Raw genomic sequence first — 22185 nt, 5'->3', positions numbered from 1 at the left:
CCTAATGAACCTGCCCTTATCCTGACCGATTCATTCTTGTGATAAATATACCCTACAACAGACAGCAGAAATATCCTACATTCGCCCTACTGTTGTATTGCTGCTGCCAACAAATATCGATGGTTCTTTTAGTTCGATGCGCAGTATGGCATTCCACATTATCACTCAAAATTCCAAGTGGACACCCAGTCAGTTTCCCAACCATATCCTCCTCTTTATTCCCACAAAATGCTGCAAACTACAAATTAATATTTCTTCATTGTCCATTATTGTTATCGTGCTACTGACTGCTCCACTAATACACACACTTCTTGTGCCTTAGTGTTGGACTACTGCTGACTACAAGTGTGTATACCTCTCACTTACCTAACCTATATTGTGTATTTATGTATGTCTACAGCATCTCCTTCTGTTGTGCGCATTTTTCAAATCCTCTCAATGAATCTTTTATTGTGAAGTGTTCTGGCACCCTTTATCAAAGCCTATGAATTATTAAAAATACAAAATAAATGTGGCAACAGTGCTTAAAACTTGGAACATATGACTTTCAATTCCAGTAGTATTGTGATGTCAAATTTGGTGTTAAATTGTACTTTGACTGGCGATGGAAAATTGTTGTGCAGTCTGCCCATACATAAGTACAATGCCACTGCAGGCGCCCTTCGTCACTCGTTTTGTTAACATTTCCGCACAGCATCTTCTCCAGTCGGATGTATGACGTTACAACGCATGCTTTTACCACGCATGCTGTTACAACGCAGTTTTTACAACGCATACGATTACAACGCATATCGCTTTGGGGTGCTGGATAGTGAAAAGTTTAATTTACTGTTCCAACTCCAGTCCCCGTGGACACTAGGGAAGGTGTTGGATAGTAAATTAAATCTATTCCCTATCCTAGAGCGCCCCCCAGCGCAATGCGTTGTAATGGTTTTCGTTGTAAAACCTGCGTTGTAATAGCACTGCGTGGTAAAAGTTGCGTTGTAAAGGATGTTTCCCTCTCCAGTCCAGTTACCCAAAGTCATGTAGATAATAGTTATTTTAAGCGGTAGTTCTGTTAGAGGCTGGGACTCAAGGCACATGTAGCTGTGATCTTGGATTTGCTTGAGTTGGCACATAATGGTAATATCCACTGTCTAGGGGCTTTAAATATACCATAAGGGATAGAAATGGTTCTCCACACTTATACTTGTCAATAAGATCTGGGGTCCTTTATGAAACAGGGAATATGAATAGGAAAAGGGCTAATCTGTGGAGAAGTCAAGGAAAAAAGAGCTATCCAAAGCACTGAACCAACAAGTACCTGCCAATAATTAGTGATTATCAGTGGTTGTTGATTAACACTTATCCACCACGGGTGGTTTAGGAGACACCTAAAAATTGATTTTTTCAAGCTTACTTATTAAATAAATTCTCCACAGAACAGGAGTCGTGATCGAAATGCATTGAACACTGGTTTTCACTCATGCGAATTCACTCTAACCACTCCTTTCGCATTCCCAAGCTCTGCAGTGTTTTTAACTCTACCATGCTGAATTAACTTAAAAGGTGATGTATCACATGTTACAGAACTAAAAAAACAAGATTTCGTCTGTAGGCAGGACTCACTGTTTGTATATTTGTATCTGACTGTGCAGAGTATATTTGACTGTAAGTGCTGTGGCCTTGGTTAGGTAAGACTTCCCCACCAGACAGTTCTTAAGTATAGCACTTATTAGCAAGCAGGCTCACGTTTCCTGGTGGCTGTGATCTTGTAGATCTACTCTAACTGCACAGGGCAAGCACACTTTGTTATGTTTTTCTAATTTAAGAGATTGACGCATTGATAAATCTCCTAAGTATATCATTAGCCTGAGCGAAACATGTGGCAGCTGTCTAATTGTTCAATCTTAGAATCAAAGAACAGTTAAAATCACTAAAATGTTTCATAAACATAGTGTCTGAGAAAATTGATGTTCAGCATGAGTCTACGTCTCAGTATTTGCAAGTACATTTCAAAATAGAAAGATTGGAAATTATTGTTCAAAGTAATATCATTTCTGAACTGATCTTGAGACTGATGAAATGTATAACCTGCTGCCCCAATGTGACATATGGATGTATATTATCAAATGACATAGGAACTGGTGTAACATCGAGTGTGTTTACCTCGAAAATTAATAATTATGATTGACTTATACTTATTAAGTGCTTTTGAAGAGTTATTCCCTTAAACACACTCACCTCTGATGTATATATTTGGGATGACACCAGTTAGTCACTTTTTAGGCCGAGCCTGGGCAGTTCATGTGCTGCTCTGTGAGGCATACTGTATTCTGGTAGGGACTTAAAGCTCCGCCCACTCTCCACCCGTAGTTTTCATTGACTTGTGTCATTGTCCACTGTAAACTGTGGCTGTTCATTGGTCAATAGGCTTAGTAGTCCCTCCTTAGTACCACTGTGTCTCATTTTGTAACCTCCCATGGCGACACCCCCTGTTACGTGTTTTGTTACTCTGTAGGCTGTAATTACAAGCTCTGAGCACTATTTTCTCCAATAGCGTTGTCCCGCCTGCTGCTGCAGGCAGGACACACACTCTCCTAACGCTTTAAAAAACAATTGTATAGCAGGGGCGCCGAACACATTTGCAATGCAATTGGTCTTGCATATGCGAGAGTTTAAGCTATTGGCATTGTAAATGACAATGCCTTTTATTTATCTGTTTTAAAAACAGCACATAAATAAAAGGCATTGTCATTTACAATGCCAATAGCTCAAACAATCGTAAATGCGAGACCTGTTGCAGTGCAAATGCTTGTTACTTACTTACTTCTAGTGAGTGAGACAGCATCCTTCACTTCACCCTCTCCTCAGCCATACTTTTTCCTGCAAACCCACTCCTGCCTTTCAACATTCTTCTTTTCCCCTCCATTTAATTTATACTACCCATCCACCCTTCTGATTCTGTGTACTTGCTGCATCACTTTATTTACCACCCTTGCACTTACCTGGTGCACCTCCCCTGTGTCCTTACTCTCTGCTTTACCCATTCCACCATTCTGCTCTGATGCTTGCCAGTTGTGCTTCTTCTGCTGCCCCCACTTCGCCTCTCGCAAAGTTACTGCCATGGCCTAGCAAGTAGTCTTTCCACTACCTCTATTGTAGCTTTTTAAGGTGGTGTTATTTTCTCATGAACGATTTCAAAGACCTTTTGTGCCAATCTACATTTATTAACGCTAGTATTTTTAACCCAAGTTATTGTAATTACCTCCAGCTAAAAGAGCATGTTTTATTTTTATTTAACTGACTTCCACGAATCATGATGAGTCATATGTGAACTGTCAATGTGCAGTTGGTAAAGCAGAAGTGGTTTTGTGCCTTTATCTGGCACTTGAATATGTGATGCCCAGGTATATTCTTTTACCAGCTGTGGTAACTTTTTACTCCTGCAGCTGGCAAAACATGTAAATATATGTTAAGTTGGCTAAATTTTTCCACCTGCAGCAAATAGCACTCTTATATTTAATACCAGTAGAAATTCTATAGCACGAGCTGTCAGCTTGTCCGTCTATCACAGCAGTAATTAATGCAGAGCAGTGATTTCCCACCAGTTACATTAATAGATAAATATGTCACTTTTTTTACCCATTACATAACAATAGGGTGACCCAAAATAACCCGAAGGACCTGGGTAGTTAATGATACATGACAACAGTGGTCCAATCGGAAAGATCCACTATGTGGATAAGGTTTTGATGTGGCCATGCTTATGTTGGAAAATAAGCATATACCAACAGGGTTTGTTGTAAATAAGATATTCTATGTGATAGATCTACTTGCCATCTCTTAAAACTTCAAGCACAAGCATTTCTTTCCTGAGCATCCCTTCACATATCTCTTTGGAGCAACCATATATGTATATAATGTACCTATATTTGGTGTTTCTCAAAATACTGAAAAATGTATACATTCAAATGTGTTTCCTGTGTGTGATGTTATAATTGGACAATAATAGATGCAAACTGTCCCTTGCGATTAGTAAGAGTACCAACTCCAATCCTTATGTTATGTGGGTTGGGGCTATTGAGAAACATTTGGAATAAGTTTATTCATTTGACCCTTATCCACATAGTGGATCTTTCCGATTGGACCACTGTTGTCACGTATCACAGTTTTTACAGTAGGTAGGACTATCGCTTTGGCCTCAGGGTTCACTTCCCACAGTGGAAGTAGACACATAGGGGCCGATCCGGGTCGGAAGGGCACCGAATGCGATCCGGCCGGAAAAACTCGAGCCATACACGTGTTTTCCGCCCGACTCGTACAGCTGTACGAGCGAGCAAGTACGATGCGAGCTACGTGAAATTCACCGACCAAGTTGTTTCCGGGTCCAAACCGCTCCGTGCGTCTCGACCGTAAGCTAACCGTGGCGTGCAATGGATGTGATTTACGACCGAGCCAATACGATGCACACGTCAGACAGCTGGTGCGAGCCGGAGTGTCCGGCTCGCCAAACGTCTGTGAAGTTGCCTATGGGGGTCCGCATCGGACCCCCTATCACCCGCAGCCCTATGACTCGGACACAGGGGGAGACCCAAGGGTTTCCCCAACACAGGCATGTATGGTGCGGATGGCACCAACGCGTACCCACTGTAGGGGGGTCCTTGTGCGAGACGTACCCATTCAGTCAATGGGAGCCCATGTACGCGTAGTATGACCGGCTCCCATTGACTTCTATGGGAGTCCAACTGAACCGAGTCCAGCAGCATACGGCCGCATCGTACTCGCTCGGTCGTACTGCAGGACTCTGGCTCGGTCGGAAAACACTCCGGATCCGGCTCGGTCGGAGAGCTTTCCGACCCGGATCGGAATCGGCCCCAGAGTAGGAGACCTCCGACTGCATGGATTTTGGCAATAGTTTTCTGAAGTGAGATACAGGCAAGAAGGATTGAGTGCCCAGGCTTGTCTTTTGAAACACCAGAGTGAGACTATTGTCAGTTTCACATCCCTTACGTGTACTGCAAGTAGCGCCTATCTTTGAATGGACATTGAAACATGGTCGACTATACATGTCCATATGTGCTCATAGGCATGCATAAACATCCATTTTTGAATGTTTTAATCTACCATTTTTCATTTTTTTTCTAAAAAAAATTTCACAGGACACCACCCACACTTGCACATGTGTGCGCATGCATAGGCTGCCATCTTTTACCCATTTAGAGATTATCCCCCCTACAAGTCGATGTGTGTAATGGGTAAGCAAACACAGGTGGACACTGTTGAATGGTTTTTATGACAAAGCTTTACAGAAAACCCGCATTGGCAAAGTCAAAATATCTGCTGCAAACTTCAAACATATTGTGCCTCATTTATGGGGATTTGACCCAGGGCAGCGTAGAAAGTCACCGTACTGCACTGCCCTATGTCAAAGCGAAAGAGCAGGGAAGCACTGTATTTATCTAATATGGTGCAGTCCTCTCTTTTCCCCCAGTGCTGGCGCTATTTCGGCAGCCTAGCACCAATCGAGGCAACTTTGCACCATGGTGCAAGGGTGCCTGTGCTGTCGGCAGGATTGTTTTTGTGCAGGAAGCTGCCCCTTCCAACACAAAAACATTCCTGAGAGGCATTTTCCTCTTTCTTTGTGTGCTGCAGAATAATGTGATTTCTCCTCTTTACACCTCACCCCTGGAGGATAAGTTTTTGGCACTTTCCCAGGTTTATCTGGTCTTGTAAATCTGGGGAAGCATCAAACTCCATGGGTGTTGCGTGGGTGCACCCACCGCAACGCCCATGGAATGCCTCCAGAGCGCACAGTAAAGGCAACACAACAATTTGCGCTGCCTTGCCTTACTCCATATCTATGAGGCCGTTCAAAGCTACGCAAAGTGACTTTGCTTGAGCTCATAAATTAGATTGTGTAGTTTGCTCCGCTGGAGCGTTACAAAAAGTGACACTCTGGCGGTGCAAGGAGCTCATAAATGTGCCCCATTTACTTTTGACGATGCATGCTTAAATACTTGGATCCTATGTATGTGGTGGCTGGTAGTGCAGCACTGATATATGCTGAGGTGCCTGAAGGTCAAGTCAGAATGGAGTACCTCTGGGGAAGGAGGTAGGTGAAGAGGTCATTAGTTTTCCCGACACTCATTCCTGTAAACAGCATTCTTGTTGGAATGCCGCTACCAGTCATGGCATTGAAGTGAACATACGCAAAATTTCCAACAGAACCCACCAACAGCAAGGATGTAGTGAGGGTCATCATAGATGAAATGTACAATGATATTTTTGAGGTGCAAGTCACTCTGGTGCCATTGTGACCGAGTTGGGAGCCATCTTTTTTATGGCTACAACAATAACAGACTGATGCACTGTTGTCCCCTTATCTCGCCTTCAATTACAACTTTCAGGAGCCAGAGATGTAATGCAAGGCCCTGCAGCTCCTGCACTGCAAGGGGTCCACTATCCCTTCAGGGGCCCCTCAACCCTTCCGGGGGGCCCATTTAGCCAAAGGGCTAATCAATATCTGTGAGATATGGGAGACCAAGGGAATCCTCTTTACATTCTGCAGGAGGTCTCCTAGCCCTTCAGGGGCCCATCAACCCTTCCAAGGGGCCTCATTCATCCAAAGGCCAATAAATAACTGAAAGATATGGGAGACCAAGGGATCCCTCTTCACATTCTGCAAGGAGCGCCCATCATTTTGAGTTACGCCGCCGCCAGTAGCCAACGGCGATCTCCCTTCAAAGCATTTTTAAGTTTGACTTCAGAGCTTAGATATCTGCAGACCTATTGTTATCAGCGTTTTAAAATAAACATTCAGTGGGCTCAGGACCCAACCAGAGGACTCTCAACTCATACTGGTGTCTGTTTGTTGTATCATTCTGTTGCCTGAGGAGTGCTTGATTTACAATGCATGAGAAACTATTTTACAGTTCAAAAGTAAGCTGAACTCTCAGACATTACAGTTCTTTTCTGGTGGATGTATTGCATGTTCCAATAATTTGCTTGGGTGTATGAAGAAGAGATGACACTTGTATGCCCTTTGTTTTTCTGTAGAGCAGTTCAGAGGCTGGGAAGGGCAAAGCTTCCTCCCAGAGATCAGGGTTGCCAGCATTCTATCTTTTTATCTACCTATTGACAGGTCTCCATCCCCTCCCACTTTTATATCGGGGGTAGTGGTGTCTGTGTATACTGCAGCAGGCCTGCCCCTTTACCCTAATAAATGATTATGAGTAGGCTCCCACGGTTGTTCTAAGTGTAGGCGCATTATCTGGCAGTATATGGGTAGGACTGGCTCTCACGGATGGTCTAAGCGTAGGCACATTAGCAGGGCAGTATATGGGTTGGGAGCCGGGCCTGGCTCCCACGGATTCTCCAAGCGTAGGCGCATTACCAGGGCAGTATATGGGTAGGGAGTTGGGCCTGGCTCCCACGGACGCTCTAAGCGTAGGCACATTAGCAGGGCAGTATATGGGTAGGGAGTCAGGCCTGGCTCCCACGGATTCTCTAAGCGTAGGCGCATAGCCAGTTGAGTGAGTGAGAGCGGGCACTGTAGCCCCCAGTGCATTGCTACACTAGTCTGTGGGCTCCCCGATGCTTGTCATTGACTGCCAAACTACCAACAGCAACATTCACAGGCTCTTCGTGATCAGGGACTGAGCCACTTTACTGAGTTTCTGGTCTGTCCACGGCTTCTCATCCTACCATGTACTTGAGTTGTACCTGGGCCTGCACGCCACACCAGTATGCGCACAATGGCCTTGTACATTTGCTGGCAAGGACCAGGGCGGTATCTTGCCCATACTGCTGTACAGGTGACACTGTTGAAACCCAGGGCACACTGAGTAGCTACTCACACTGAAATGCTGTTGTGATTAGTTTGCGTGTGCAGCATATTGTGCAACAGGCACACTGTGCGGTTGATAACAAAAACAGTAGAAGCGCCAAGAGGCGGGTCACGCTGTGCACTAACTGCACCAAATCACTGCTCAAACTTGGGCACCTGTAAGACTTGGGCACTGCACACAATGGGTGACTTTACACTGGGCTGCTGATCAGAAGAGTTCTCTTTCCGGAGTGCATTGTGCAGGCTTGTTGGCCCATGCTAATGGTTCTTTTGATTTTCGACAGTCAAGGCTGGAGACCCCGGGACATCACTGAGTATTTTAATCGGGCAGGGTTCATATAAAATATACAGCAGCCCCCACCTGGAGCTGTGCATTAGCAGCTCGTGTTACACAGAGGTGAGGTGAAATGAATGTCTGAGCACTTTCAGTGTTTGCTACTGTCACTTGAAAACATAATCTGATTTAGACACTGCCTCATCATTTGATTTTCACTTTTAGTATCAGTGTGATTCAGTGTTCATGGAGAGTTTACCTTCCCCACTTTCCAACGTATTTTAGAACTATTAGCCTCTTACCCGGACCAATCACAACCTCACAGAATGTAGCTAAAAAAATAAACAACTGTGATTACAATGTCCTAATAGCAGTCTGCATTATTTTTGCATTATTTAGCCATTTGGCAGATATGGTAATTGGTAATCGTAGGTCACCAAATCATTCCACGAGCCAACAGTTAATTAAAGAGCCAATAGTTAATTAACTATATCGTTGTTACATGAAGTGACAACCGTTTTCACGTTTGTTTATTTGATGCACTTTAGACAGACGGGTTTTGCACAGGGCCACACGGTGTGATATGTATGAGCCGTGACCTGAGTTCATAAACTGCAGTCAACCCCCGCGCGACCCCTCCACCTCACATTCCTCTGACTTATGAGTTAAATTTCTAATGCAGGGCTCCTTTGGGGCGGGGGGGGCATGGGGGGGGGGCTTGAGGGGCCAAATGCATCAGCGATTTGCTATGCTAACATTTTGCTAGCAATATGAACACACCTGCTGCGAATGGCCCGTGGGGGCGGCCCCGAGGCGAGCATTTGATCACTCGGCCCCTCCCTCGTGACTGCTGAATCCAGTGTTCGCTGAGGCCGGGGTCGGCAGATCAGCTGCCCGCTGCGTTCGGTCTGGGCCGCGGGCACGGAGCACCCGTCACTGTGTTATGCATATTTTTATTAATGTCCCTCGCTATCCGTTCTGCAGAGGTCACATGAAAGTCGTCTGACGCAGACGTGTGACGTTGTTGGACCTGGAGCCCGCCCAAGGGGTAAGTTCATAGGTCACGGAGGTCAATTCCCAAGCCACTCGTTGACTGCCGGTTATCTTGTTATTAGTTCATCCAAAGTCAGTGCATCTGCAAAGAACAGCTCATAATGTCACATTTCCTCAGTGGAAAGTGCCAGTCACCCTCCTGCACCATTGCTAAAGTTTCCACTGCATAGGTCCCTGGGCGTATGTTCGATTCTCGAAATGTAATGTTGATAGCATAATAGCGAACAAAAGGGAAGTGCACGGGTGAAATGTGGTACTGAAAATCCCATCTTACTTAGCACCGGTATAGTTTGGGTTCCAACTCATTGGGCCAGCTCAGAAAGGAGGAAACGGTGACTAATCGGGCCCTGTAGTAGAATTACCTCTACGTGTGGTGTGTGGCCTGCCGGGCCTTGTGGCTCAGTGGAGCAAAGCCTTCACTGCAGTGATCTGTGTTTGACCTCGCCATCACAACTTCAGATCCCAGTGGGTCCACTCAGCCTTTTATCCTTCCGAGGTTGATACGCTTCACGGAATTATTTCTTACTTTTCAGGAATTCTTAAAGGGATACTTTAACCGCATGCGCGCTAGCGGTTTTCCCGCTGCGCGCTGCGATTTTGAAAATCCCGCGTTACATGACGAGCTCAGCTCGTCATCCGCGTAGCGCAGGTTACGCTCATGACGAGCTGAGCTCGTCATGAGCGTCGAAGGGGTTAAGAAAGCAGTGACAATTGTATATATGGGCAGAGCACAAGACAGAAAAAACAGAAGTGGGGGGGCTAACCAAGTTATGTAGTATGCAGGTGAAAGCATGACGCGTGCCATCACAGCGCATGTCGTGGTGCGTGACATTGCACGTGCCATCACAGGAAGTGACACAACAAGAAGTTACATCAAATATTAAGACCTCACACATATGTTTATCAAGTATATCATGAGTACATTTAAGCACATTATCACATTTAACAAATGAGATTTTGCATTGGGGTTGTGCCAAAAAAGTGGCGAAATCCTGACGCAAAATCTGGGCATTAACTAATACATTTATGTTTTTTAAACCCTGCCGCAAAGAGATTGGCAACAAGGAGAAGCATGGTAGTAGATCTGTTCTGCTTAATTGGTTGCAAAGTCTGCATCATAAAATATTTGATTATGCTATGGCGTCTGCTGTAAAGGTGCCCAGTAAATCTCAGGGAATAGAAGTAATGGTGAGATAACTCTGGAGGTTAGCTCATTTGTGGGAGAGATCTATGTTTTGTGAAGTCCCAGGTTTAAAGCAAAGTAGAATAGAGGTTTAATGTGTCTCCATCGCTAAGCACATCATGGAATGTATGACGTTACAACGCATGCTTTTATCACGCATGCTTTTACAACGCGGTTTTTACAACGCACACCATTACAACGCATAGCGCTTTGGGGTGCTGGATAGTGAATAGTTTAATTTACTATTCCAACTCCAGTCCCCGTGGACACTAGGGAAGGTGTTGGATAGTAAATTAAATCTATTCCCTATCCTAGAGCGCCCCCCAGCGCAATGCGTTGTAATGGTTTTCGTTGTAAAACCTGTGTTGTAATAGCACTGCGTGGTAAAAGTTGCGTTGTAAAGGATGTTTCCCACATCATGTAACGTGCAGATGACAGATATTTATTTTATGTAGATGGATAAGTGGGTTACTGCCTTTAACACAAGGATCGTTATTTTACCTGCAGTTCATAAAGTGTAATCCTTCTAATGTAGAACAGTGAGATATGGACACGTGACTCCGACACCTTGTAACCCTGTCTCATGTTACTCATCTTGTACATTGATTTGCACACTTACATGCTTTATTGTCAATGTAGAATGTGTATGTTATGTAAAGAGATCTGACACCCTGCATTAGGTTGTGAAGCGTTGTAAAAGAAATAAAATAGTGCTATTGAAATTGTTATTTGTGTAAATACTGGGACAGACCAACACACCTGACATTCTTACAGTGCATGCACTTATATACAGGGACTGAACAACGTCAAAAGCATGCCTCTCTTAAGTACCTGTGAAGAGATAACAAGCTGTGTGCTTTTGTTACGCCTCCATTACATTGCATTTTAAGTGTGAGGTTCCAGGCTACCTCCAGTCAGCATATTCAAACAAAAGGAGGTCTGATGGCCCCTTAACTTCAGGCCTTTATCTTCGACCCAGCTGGAGGTAGAAAGAAAGCCCCCTCACTGCCTTAACGTTGCTGCTGGGAATGGATAGCAGACAACCTACAGACGCTGCTGAACTGGTCCCGATGTGTGTAAATGACACCGGTATAAGTGTAATATACTTCTTTGGGGCTCAATGTCTTGGCAGGGGGGACGGCGTCCACCCCCTGAAAATACGGGTTGGACGCCATGTGCCTGCTTGTACCCCTGACTTGTGCCCTGCAAATGGGGTACTCCAATGTGAAGTAATTACTCTTGCAGGTTTGTAAAATCAAGTTATTTTGAACATATACTTTATTGCTGCTTCTCCACAGGAAAAATACTATTTTCCAGAACCCCCCTCCCCATTCAGCCTTATTTGCATATGCAAAGCTGTAAAGCCCCTAGAACCTTACCGGCCCTACCTGGCGAATTCAGAAGAAGCTGAATACACGGATCAGTGGCCAGCTCCCTCCGTTTGCCTTACCCTCAGAATTAACTTTTATCAGGTAGTGCTTAGAACCCCGCTGAGAGTACAGCACGCTCAAAGAAATGCGTAAAAAATGTTGATATGGAGTTTCCCTTCCTACACTTACCCTGTAAATTCACATACTCCTACCACTGAGTGGAGTAATGCGAGGGTGTTCAAGGGTAGGAAATGGTACATAAACTGTTGCAGAAAGCCACACCCAGAGACACTCAATCTCACCCCGACCCTGCATTTGTGAATGCAACAACTCCACTCTGCTCCGAATGTTTCCCTTTGGGGAGTAACAATCAACCAATCCTGATTCTCTGCCAGGAAGTGGGATTCATGGTTACAGAGGGCAGTTCACAAGCATTTATGTTCAACTCAGTGGATTACATTTTTTCATGAATCATAACTTTGATCATTAGTAATTGTGCATGGTCTAAGTCAACTTTAGCCCACTTAAACTCTCATAGCCAAATCCTAAAAAAAATTAAATCTCCACTTTCAGATTTACTCCCTAGAGGTGCAGATTTACTAATTGGTAAAATTCAGAAATGTTTATGAGTGTGAGTTAGAGGTTTCAGAAAATACTATTTAAAACGTTTTGTGAATTCCCTCTCAAGTGCCTGCGAAGGCAGTTCTGCATGAGTAATAAATATTACACAGTGTGCAATTGTGAATATGAAAATTCATATCTGAAATTGCACTTTTCTTTTTTTATGTGCAAAATACTTCTCACCACGGAGAAAACTCTCCGCTTAAACGCCCACTAATATCTGGAGTGTCCCCTTCCCACTCTGGAAATGGATCTACGTCTGCTTGTGACATGAGTAAATTCTCAGTTTTCCATCGTGAGAATCTTTTCTGTGGAGATTTGTGAAGGTGTTCCCGAACTTTCCAAAGCATCCCCGTCAAGAAATATTCATTGCCCTCCCCAGGCAAAGATGTAGGTCCTGATTTAGAGTTTATGGACCGGTTACTCGTCACAGACCTGACTGATATCCTGTCCGCTGTATTACAAATGCGTTATATCCTATGGTACTTGTAGCAAGTGAGGTTTGTGATGCAGTAGCCTGTTCATCATACTCTAAATCCAGCCATAGGCCTGACATTGCACCACTCTAGTGTTATATTATGAGAAAATCCCTTTATTTTGTAACTCACTTGTTGTGAATAATAAAAGAGAATTTACACTTGTGAGTTAAGCCATTTGCACGAGTTAAACAGCTGCGGCCATGCGGGCAAGAACGGTGGGGCAGTGGGTCCGGGTGGGGGAGAATTTCTACAGATGACGACGAGGGAAAATTAATTATTTCTGTAATTTCCCCTCGTGGCTGTCTGTCGGATCCCCCCCAACCCTTCCCCACTGCCCTTACCTGCACGGGACGCAGCTGGAGTTGTTATATGTAACTTTCATGCAGTAATTACTTTTTTGAATTGACCCATCAATCAGTATTTGAAGGACAAGAGAAACAGACTTTTTTGATAGGAAGTTTGTATTTCAATGGTATTAAAGAGTATTAAGCAACTAAATGTCATCATATGGTTTTCGAACTTGGGCCCTTTTGCCTCACTGGAATCTTTGTAGCACAAGATGAATTTCTTGCATATCATTCATAGCATCTAATCTTGTTATTTGTAAGAGTAAGAGCAGTATGTTTGCTGTTGTCTGATAGTTGCCTATACATGTTTTCTAAAGTGTTTTGGACGCTTTATGGAACTATTTAGAAGTCTATTTTCCTCTTATCTTTGTCCAACTCTCCCTTTTCCATTCTTTCCTTCCCCTTTTCATGTTTGATGTCTATTTTACAAAATGTTATAGTATACTCAATCTTTATTAGCCTACGGCTTTGTGTATTATTTATTCGATTATCTCCATTTAGTTTAAAGCTTAACCAGGATTGGTTTGATTTTTATTTTGTGCTTATATTATTGTGGTGTGTTAAAGTTGACTGTAATGTAAATACATTGAGAAAAAAAAAATCATCTAAGAAGCTGGGCAAACAGCACGTTTATCAGGGGTTAGGATGTCTAAGTTAGGATATCATTCAATTATATGCTGCATTTAACACATCCCTGGTTTCTGTAAAGCCCCAAAGCCAAACTCAACCAGCCACCCCTCTCTATAGTCGCTAAATAGCAAAGTTGCTTCTTTACTAAAACTCAAGTGGTGCTCTAGCACTTGAGCAGTAGGGGGCAGACACTCTATAAAGAGGCACCAGGAAGAGGAGTTGGCCTAACGGCTAGGGCGCTCGACCTCGGATCTGGGTTCGAGTCTTGGTAACGACGCCAAAAACCTCCTGTGATTCTGGGCAAATCACTTAATCTCCCCGTGCCTAAAATGAAAGTGTGTTCTCATGTAACGTAACTGGAAAAATATGTAAAGCGCTCTGATACCTGATTCGGTTCGGGTCTAGTTTGCGCTATATAAAACTCTGCAAAAAAAACAAAAAGCACTCAGTCAGTGGTCACCACAATTTTTTAATGCCACGCCCCCACCCAGTGAAAAATAAAAATCATCTCCCGCCTCCTCAAAAATGTGCACTATTATTCTGTTGAATTGGCAGTGTTGAAATATGTCTAGACCTATTTAAACGTTGTAGTTAAGTTCTATTACTGTTTTAAAAATGCAGGAAAAACATGATTGCCAAACAAACTATTCTGGTCAGGCAGGCCTTACTAACGTGTAAAAAGCTCCACCGTGTGATTATTAGAAATAGGGGTGGTGGTTTTGAAGAATATTTGGAGCCCCTTCCCTTTTGACACCTTCTCCCAGCCAGGATGTAAATGGCAAAATATGTTAGTGATGGCCCATTACAGAGCGCTGAAAACAAAGCACTATTATCAGCATAATGCTTCTTACGGCCAGATCCTGGCAACCCCGTATCACTTGAGGCCCCCCTAGGGAGGCCCACCCCACTCCCAGTTTGAAGACCCCTGAACTAAGGTGGCCCCTCAGAAGGACCGAACGCGGTTCTTTTATTCATACCTGTATTGACTGGATGGTCAGCCAGCTCACTCACATGAGATGAACCCTGGAACATAGCTGCCATGTGGTCCTGTGCCATGTGTGATACTTTGTACAAGATTATTCTTTTGAGCTAAAACAGCCTTGCTTTCTGGGACTTGTTGTTTGGTATTTAACATTGTTGACTTGGTGCTCAGAAACCTTGAAGTGCAAAGTGTGGTTGCTTAAAATGTCATTACTAGATAGATGTGTCAAACATGACAGTAACCGGTTGACAGTTATTGTATAGGAATGTATCTCCAGACACCATGGGAAGAAAAATAATAATTTCCAGATGTTTAGCAGTAGAAGATGTTGGAAAGAGTGCGGCGAAGGGCTGTGCCACCCAAACTGTGAACGAGACTCTTGGGTTACAAAGACCCTGATGAGGCCACACCCTGAGTGATTAAGTGGAGCATTTTTCAAGGTTTACATTCATTGCACTGGTGTCTGAGCGATTTTGCACTCATGGTCATGCCATTTTCACCTATATTTAGCTTGCAATACCATTTTAAGTTAGTGGTTATTCACATTTTAGGAATCCTCTTTAAGTGGTGGGTATTTCAGTTGATTAAGTATTTCTGTCCTTTGTTGGAAATTTTACCATTTTCCCTTGCTTGCTGTTGTTCTTATATATCTTTGCAAATTCTCCTCAATTACCACTTTTTTCTCACTCTATGGATAATCTCTTCGTTACTGCTTCATCATTACAATGCTATCGCTTTTACATTTATCTTGTTACTTTCACCATACCTTTTTTTATTTCCAAATAATTACTTCCATTATTTTATTTGTATTGATTCTACCTTTTCTCAAGCCCCTTCTTATCCTTACCCTTTACCCTTACTCCTAATCCCTTAACCCTTATCCATAACGCCTTAGTTTTACCTTTAACATTTGCCCCTTATTCCATTGTTGTCCTATTTTTGCTCCTTCCTCATAGCCCTTATTCCCATCCTTAACCCTTTCACATTTTCCTTAACCACTCACCTCCTCATGCCCCCTTTTAATTTATACCTTATCTTTACATTTAACACTTTATCCCCTTATCCTTTACTCCCTTCTCTTATCCTCTTACCATTATCCTGTTTCCCTCTTGCAAATGATTTATTATGCCTAATCCCTTACTTTTAAACGTAATCCTGTATCCATAACCCTTTATGCCCTTAGATTCAGCCCCTTATTCTTGCACAGAACCACTAACGTGTCCCAGTGACACTTTAGTGTTAAACCCTTCCCTCTTTGACCCCAACCCCTAATCCCTTACCATTTCCTTTTTACCCTTTAAAACAATGGCCCCAACAGCGCTGGGATGCCTGGCTTCACCTTGGGGCGCCCTGGAGGGGGCATCTCACAGGGAAAGCCAGGATGGGTTCCACAGCGGTATACAGCGCCAGGATGCCCCGAGATGGGGCGGCAGTGCGCTTTACAAGTGTACACACATTTACATTTACATTTACTTTAGCCTTACCCATAACACCTAGTCCTCAGCTCCCTTCCCCTTAAGCCTGACACATAGCCCCTGAACATCTTATCTTTGCCCTTAACCTCATACCCTTTAGCCCTCACCCTAAACACCTTTGCTTTTACCCCTTATCCTAACCATCAACCCCCTAACTTTAATCCCTTACCACCCTAGCTTTCACCCATGCCCAAAACTATCCTAAAACATATCATCCAGATAATATTATCTATGTTTTCATTCTATGATTCACAATAAAATGACAAAAGATGAGTTAGTCTGTGATGTAACTGTAGTCCACGAGGAAAGTCCCACAAGGAAATTGTATGACAATGAAATGAAAGGAAACAAATGGTAAATGTAAATTGTTTTTGCTGTAGGAAAATGATCACCTTCTTTTTTGGTGACTATTGCCTCTAGTGTTTATTACTCTGGTCACTGGGACTCTGCTAACCAGGTCCCAGTGCATGTGCTCTGACCCAGAAGGCATGTACAAATGTGAAATGCCCCTAAACAGTGTATTTAGGTTACCTATAAGACTCTAGTATATGATACAAAGTCTACCCAGGGCTTATAAGTTAAATGCCTTTGGCAAACTCAGGACTTGTAAGTTCAATGCCATTGGCAAACTCCAGCACCCAATGTGCCACCCTCTACAGTGCCAGGACTACAATTGTTGCTTGGCTATAGCAGTTTTAAAACTGCAAATTCGACTTGTCAAAATAACCCATCTAAACCTTCCTTGTAAATATTAATAACTCATCCATAAGTAGGCCTTATAGCACATAAGGCAGGGTGCATGATATTTAAAAGCAGGGCATACACAATTGTAATGTTAAACATGTATTTGCAGTAAAAAAGATCCAAGTGCTATTTTCATTGTATCAGGATTTGCAATTCCATATGGGAGCATTGGTATACACCATGACACTAAAATTATTTAATTTAAAGGAAACAGCTTCAAATGTAATTCTTGGAATTTTAGAAATATTTATTAGAAGCCTAAATTACTAAATCACTAGTGAAGTTGGACTTGTAATACATATTTTGGAAAAGGTACTTTGAAAAAGTTACCTTTCCCTGCCTAAGGCCTCTGGAGGGCCATTTGCATGCGCTCCAACGGTCACCTGGCAGTCGCATAGCCTCTCGATAATGTGTGAAAATTGCTCCCAGAGCAGAACAAAAGTCTTGGCTGTGGGGTGGTTGAGCATCTGAGCTGTGCCCAAGAGCTTTTTTAACTTCAAAGAGGCCTACACTGTCATAGGCAACTGTTTGTTGACACATGGGCAGGACCCTTCTTTGTTCCCCAGTCAGGTGGGCACCATTCCCAATGGTAAAGAAGCTGCCTCAGAACTAGTTTGAAGAGACTACAGAGGCGGTGTTGCTAATTTCCCCCTGCAGTGGGCACTCAGGCTCTGCAGAAGGGTTCTGCCATGTTGAACATAGGTAGAGAGGTACAGTGTGGGATTCTTTATTGAAAGGCAAACTGAAACTGCTGCATAAGAGGATAGGATTACTCCTGGGAACTTTTTCCCTATTGGTCAAGTAGGGGCCAAGAGTATCCACCACTCACAAGGTAGTGCCAGGCATAATTGTGACCTCTCTGAGTACCTCTTTCAGAACACTACTGGACATCTACAAGATAGATGAAGGAAGCAATCTGAAAGGCTGGAACTGCTCAAACTAATACTCAGTGAAAAGAAGTGGATTCCACGCATTGGTTGGCTGACCTCCTGTTAAACTACAGGGCTACAAAAAGCTGCAGAAAGCCACTTTTGTTCTGAAAAGCCCAGCTGCCTAATTCTAACGGGACCTGCCCTGGTCTCTGCTGGTGGCTTCTGCCGGAGTGAGTTTTGACTTTCAAGTGCTGTTCCTGAGGTCGTGGGTCCCTTGTCTGTGTCAAAGTGTACTCCTCTCAATAACATAAATAAACCTGGGACTAAGAAACTTTTTGTTTCCAAAGACCTCCAGAGAACTAGGGCACACCTGCCAAAAGAGTCTGACGAAGGTGTATTGCTGCTGGGCCAAAGATTCAGGTAGCTCCTGCTCGGAGCTTTTCTGCAGCAGCAAATCTGTTTCATCAGGCCATTGTGTACAGTGTATCCAGCTCTGTGGATCCTTGTTCACTTACAGCTTGACACCTTGCCCTACTGGAGGAATCCGAGCTCTGACAAAGTCCAGCCTACTCTCTTGCCCTGCTAAGGAGTTTTGACTTCTATTTGTCAGAAAGTAAACTTCTAACAAGGTCAAACCTGTCTTCTGTATCTGACCCCACACCATTTTAGCGGTATTTTTAAAGAAAAACTATAAAAAATCATATCTCTGGTTCCCCTTGTTAAATTGTTGTCATTTTGGTGTAATTTTATTTACAAACTTATTTTTATAAATTGGAATGGGATTTCTTTGTCTTGTGTTTTCAACTCATTAACTGTTTAGTACATCTAAATACTTTACATATTTTCTTAAGTAAAGCCCGTCTGATCTGGGCCATTGATATCAAGTGTTTAGCTCAGGGTTAAATGATTGAACCTTTACTCGACCTAACAAGAATAGTGCCATTTCTACTTAACCCCCTTTCTATCATTTGCACTTTGAAATTGACTTTCTTACTCCTGTGCAGAGATGACACATCTGTATAAGCAAACTAAACAGCCACCTAGGGCAGCAAGTTAAGTTGAGTGACACATTTCAGGAAACACATTAGATTTCCAAAATTCGAATAAAAATGTTGGGAAGCATTGATTGTAAAGCTGTTTTAGGACAATAATAGCTGTCAGCTAGTCAAAGGCTGTCCCTGCTCAACTTATTGTGGGTTCTCGGTTTAGAGACAATTTAATATCATGAGTGAACAAGCATTGACAAAGCCAGCAGGTCTGGCCTTTAGGGCCACTGGCTTTGCCAATGCAGTTTACCAATGCTGTGCAGTATTTGATGCAGCAGCGTGAATCCCAGTTTCATTCACCCTTCCTACCCTGGTTTAGTGAGCTAAGCACTCACTTCACACATTTGGTCGACTTGTAGATCACAAGCTGAATCTCTGCTAGACCAATTCAACTTTTCATCTTTCCAACATCAAAAAAATGAGTAACTTTAAATTAAGGACCAATAAGATGTTTTCTGTGCAGCACCTAGGTCCCAATGCACTAAGGGTCATGTTGTAACATAGTCTGTGTTTCTGCATACCAACTGTATTACAACAATCTGGTCTTTTGTGATGCGGGCGGCTGATGTACTAAGCGACCACATCGCAAAATAAATGCACAGGTCGCAAAATCTCCTACCAAATTAATATTAGTTATGCAGAGGCATTCTGCTCTGTGATGTGAATGGAGGAATGCAACGGACAGCAGAACTCAGTTCATGAGTTCGAATTTCTAGCAGGAAACGTTTTTTTTGCAAGGGACAGGAGATAAATAAAAAAAAACTCACTTACTTTTAGTATTGACATCATGCAGAGCATGCTGTTTCATCATTGTGACTGTCCTTGAGGGTGGCGTACCCAATTCCAAAAGAGGAAGCTCCCTCATGGGGCCAATGAAGGTGATAGAGATTAACTCCATAGAACTCTACCAGGAAGTCAAAGATTTTTTGCAATTATTGACTCTGAATCCTTGGTTTAAAGGGTATGACTCACTCCAGTGAAGCACCGTCCCGGACACCTCTGCCTACAATCTAAGGTACTTGAGAAGAATAGAGTGATCCACCCAGCCGTAAGCACTAGATAGGATGAGGAGTATTAGGTCTGTTGCTCTGTCATCGTCTCTGGCACTGCACAGATAATCGTGGGTGCAGAATGTGTGGCAAGTTGGCTAACGGTTTGGTTGTTGAAAGTTGGACTGGTGGTCTTAGAAGTTGTAATGCACTTCGATGTTCCCTTATAATTATCAGTATACCTCCTTCTTAGTGACCTTCTTGCTCTGAAAAGGAGAGTTATAGATTAGACTGTATCTTGTCAGATAGTAGGGGATTGACATTCATATTTTTCAGCAGCAGAATATTCACTGCATTTTCCACGGATCTAGAACATTTTCATGGAAAAAAAGGTGTTGAACATTTGCAGAAATTTTTGGAGCAGGCATTGCTAAGCTCATTCATGAAATGAAAATGAAAATAATAAAAAATAAAATTAAAATAACAGAGGAATAAAAGAATTGAAAACAGATAATGGATAAAACATAATAAGTAACGCTGCAGAGTGAATCTGAGTATTAGGCTAGATAGATACGTCTTATAAATCAATTTTGATAAGATGATAGCCATAGGACGAAAAGAAACATAATTCAAGGCTTTGTTATTAACACTCCAGAATGGTAACCTTCCATCTATGACTAGGTAACCTAATATTTTGGCATATAGGAATATTTCCAAACTTAATATTCATATAAAATCTTCTGACATTGGACTACGATTGTAATTCAGATACAATTGCATTTCTGTCATACTTACAAATATACAATTCAACTCCAATCTTTTAAAAGCTACATTATGTAAAAAAAAATATTAAAAAGCATTTTTGTTCAGGATTTAGTATGGACATGTTTGGGTCCTGTATAATGGTTTAACCTTTGACAATTAATTAAATGTGTTGAAAAAAAATTGTCTTAACTTTAAACATCCTGTTTAAAAAGCTTTTTAGGTCAGCATTTTAAAAACATAATTATATAGTTACCAAATTAGTTTAACTTAAAACATACTTTTTTGTTATATCGCAAAGTTTTAAACAAAAGGTCACCAATTTGGTAAACAAGTACTTTCCCTTTGCATCGCTTGAAATTTCATTCAATATTTGCTTTTTCAAAATGAATCCTGAACCTTTAAAAAGATTATTGCTGTCAATTCTATATCCAAACTTAAAAATGTCACCTGGTGTCAAATGTCCTATGTCAAACTATACCTTCCACAGTTGCTATTCTACTTTATAGAATTTTTCATTCTAAGCAAAAGGCTGTACATAAAGGTAATGACAGGAATTCTGGCAGTATAAACTTTCATTAGCGTGAATATATTACTTTTACCTTGGGCTTTATAAAATGACAGGAATCCCAGGCAGACAAAACTAGCTTTTGCTAGTTGGATTTTACAATGAATGGCTGGGCCTAGATAAATCATTGGTCATACTATCCCCCAGGTAAACATATAGTTTTGAACAATCTAAAAACATTTATGATTTAAATATAATTTCTGTGGAACTGACAATTCATGAACCCTCATGATCATTATTTAGCTTTATTTTCATAGACAATAAATTATGTGTATTCACAAAATGCTCTGCCCGGTGTCCCTTCTCGCCCCCTGAACACTCTTTCTTTTCAATATAAGGACAGGAATATACCCCTCCACTTTGCTCGAGAATAAAGCCCAATTAAATATGAATCTCAGAGAATTATGATCTTCCCATATTACAACAGACTGGTGCAACAACAAAGAAAATATTTTGAAGAGGCCAAATTAAAACAGAGTTATGAACATCCACTATACTCCTATCATTTCCTCTGTCCGAGGCAGTCAGACGATACATGGAGAGTACATATGATTAATGGGGTCAACCCTCAAGATTACCCCGTATTTTGCTATGAGAAATGGCCATTTTTCCAGCACGTACGGTCTGGCCATTTTTTGGTTACATTACCGTGTATGTGATTTTTCATTAACTTCCTGCATTATCATTTTGATTTAATAATTTTTCATAATGTGGGCAACCGCACTAGTACTTGTCTTAGTTATGTGGCGGGGACACGACCGAGGAATACATTCATATCCTCCCAAGATGGCCCGTGTGTATTGCCAACAGTAGGGGCCATTTTGGTTTTGCTTTAGCGTCCACGGTCTAGTCAAACTTCGTATACGAGCATGACTGGGTTTTTTGTTCCTATTTAAACTGCACCGGGAGACATACGCGCTACGATTAGGTCTGCCCGGGTGCCAGTAGGTGTTGTTAAATGG

General features: G+C 42.4%; 1 protein-coding gene across 2 annotated transcripts in view; it reads left to right on the top strand.

Moving 5' to 3' along the window:
- Positions 1-22185, top strand: part of FLT1 (fms related receptor tyrosine kinase 1) — a 370086-nt gene that overhangs the window by 29732 nt on the left and 318169 nt on the right. The window lies entirely within an intron of this gene.

Source organism: Lissotriton helveticus, chromosome 8 (genome assembly GCF_964261635.1).
Source record: "Lissotriton helveticus chromosome 8, aLisHel1.1, whole genome shotgun sequence".
NCBI classification, from domain to species: domain Eukaryota; kingdom Metazoa; phylum Chordata; class Amphibia; order Caudata; family Salamandridae; genus Lissotriton; species Lissotriton helveticus.
Note: the sequence above shows the minus strand (reverse complement) of the source record. Positions and strands in the feature narration are given on the sequence as shown.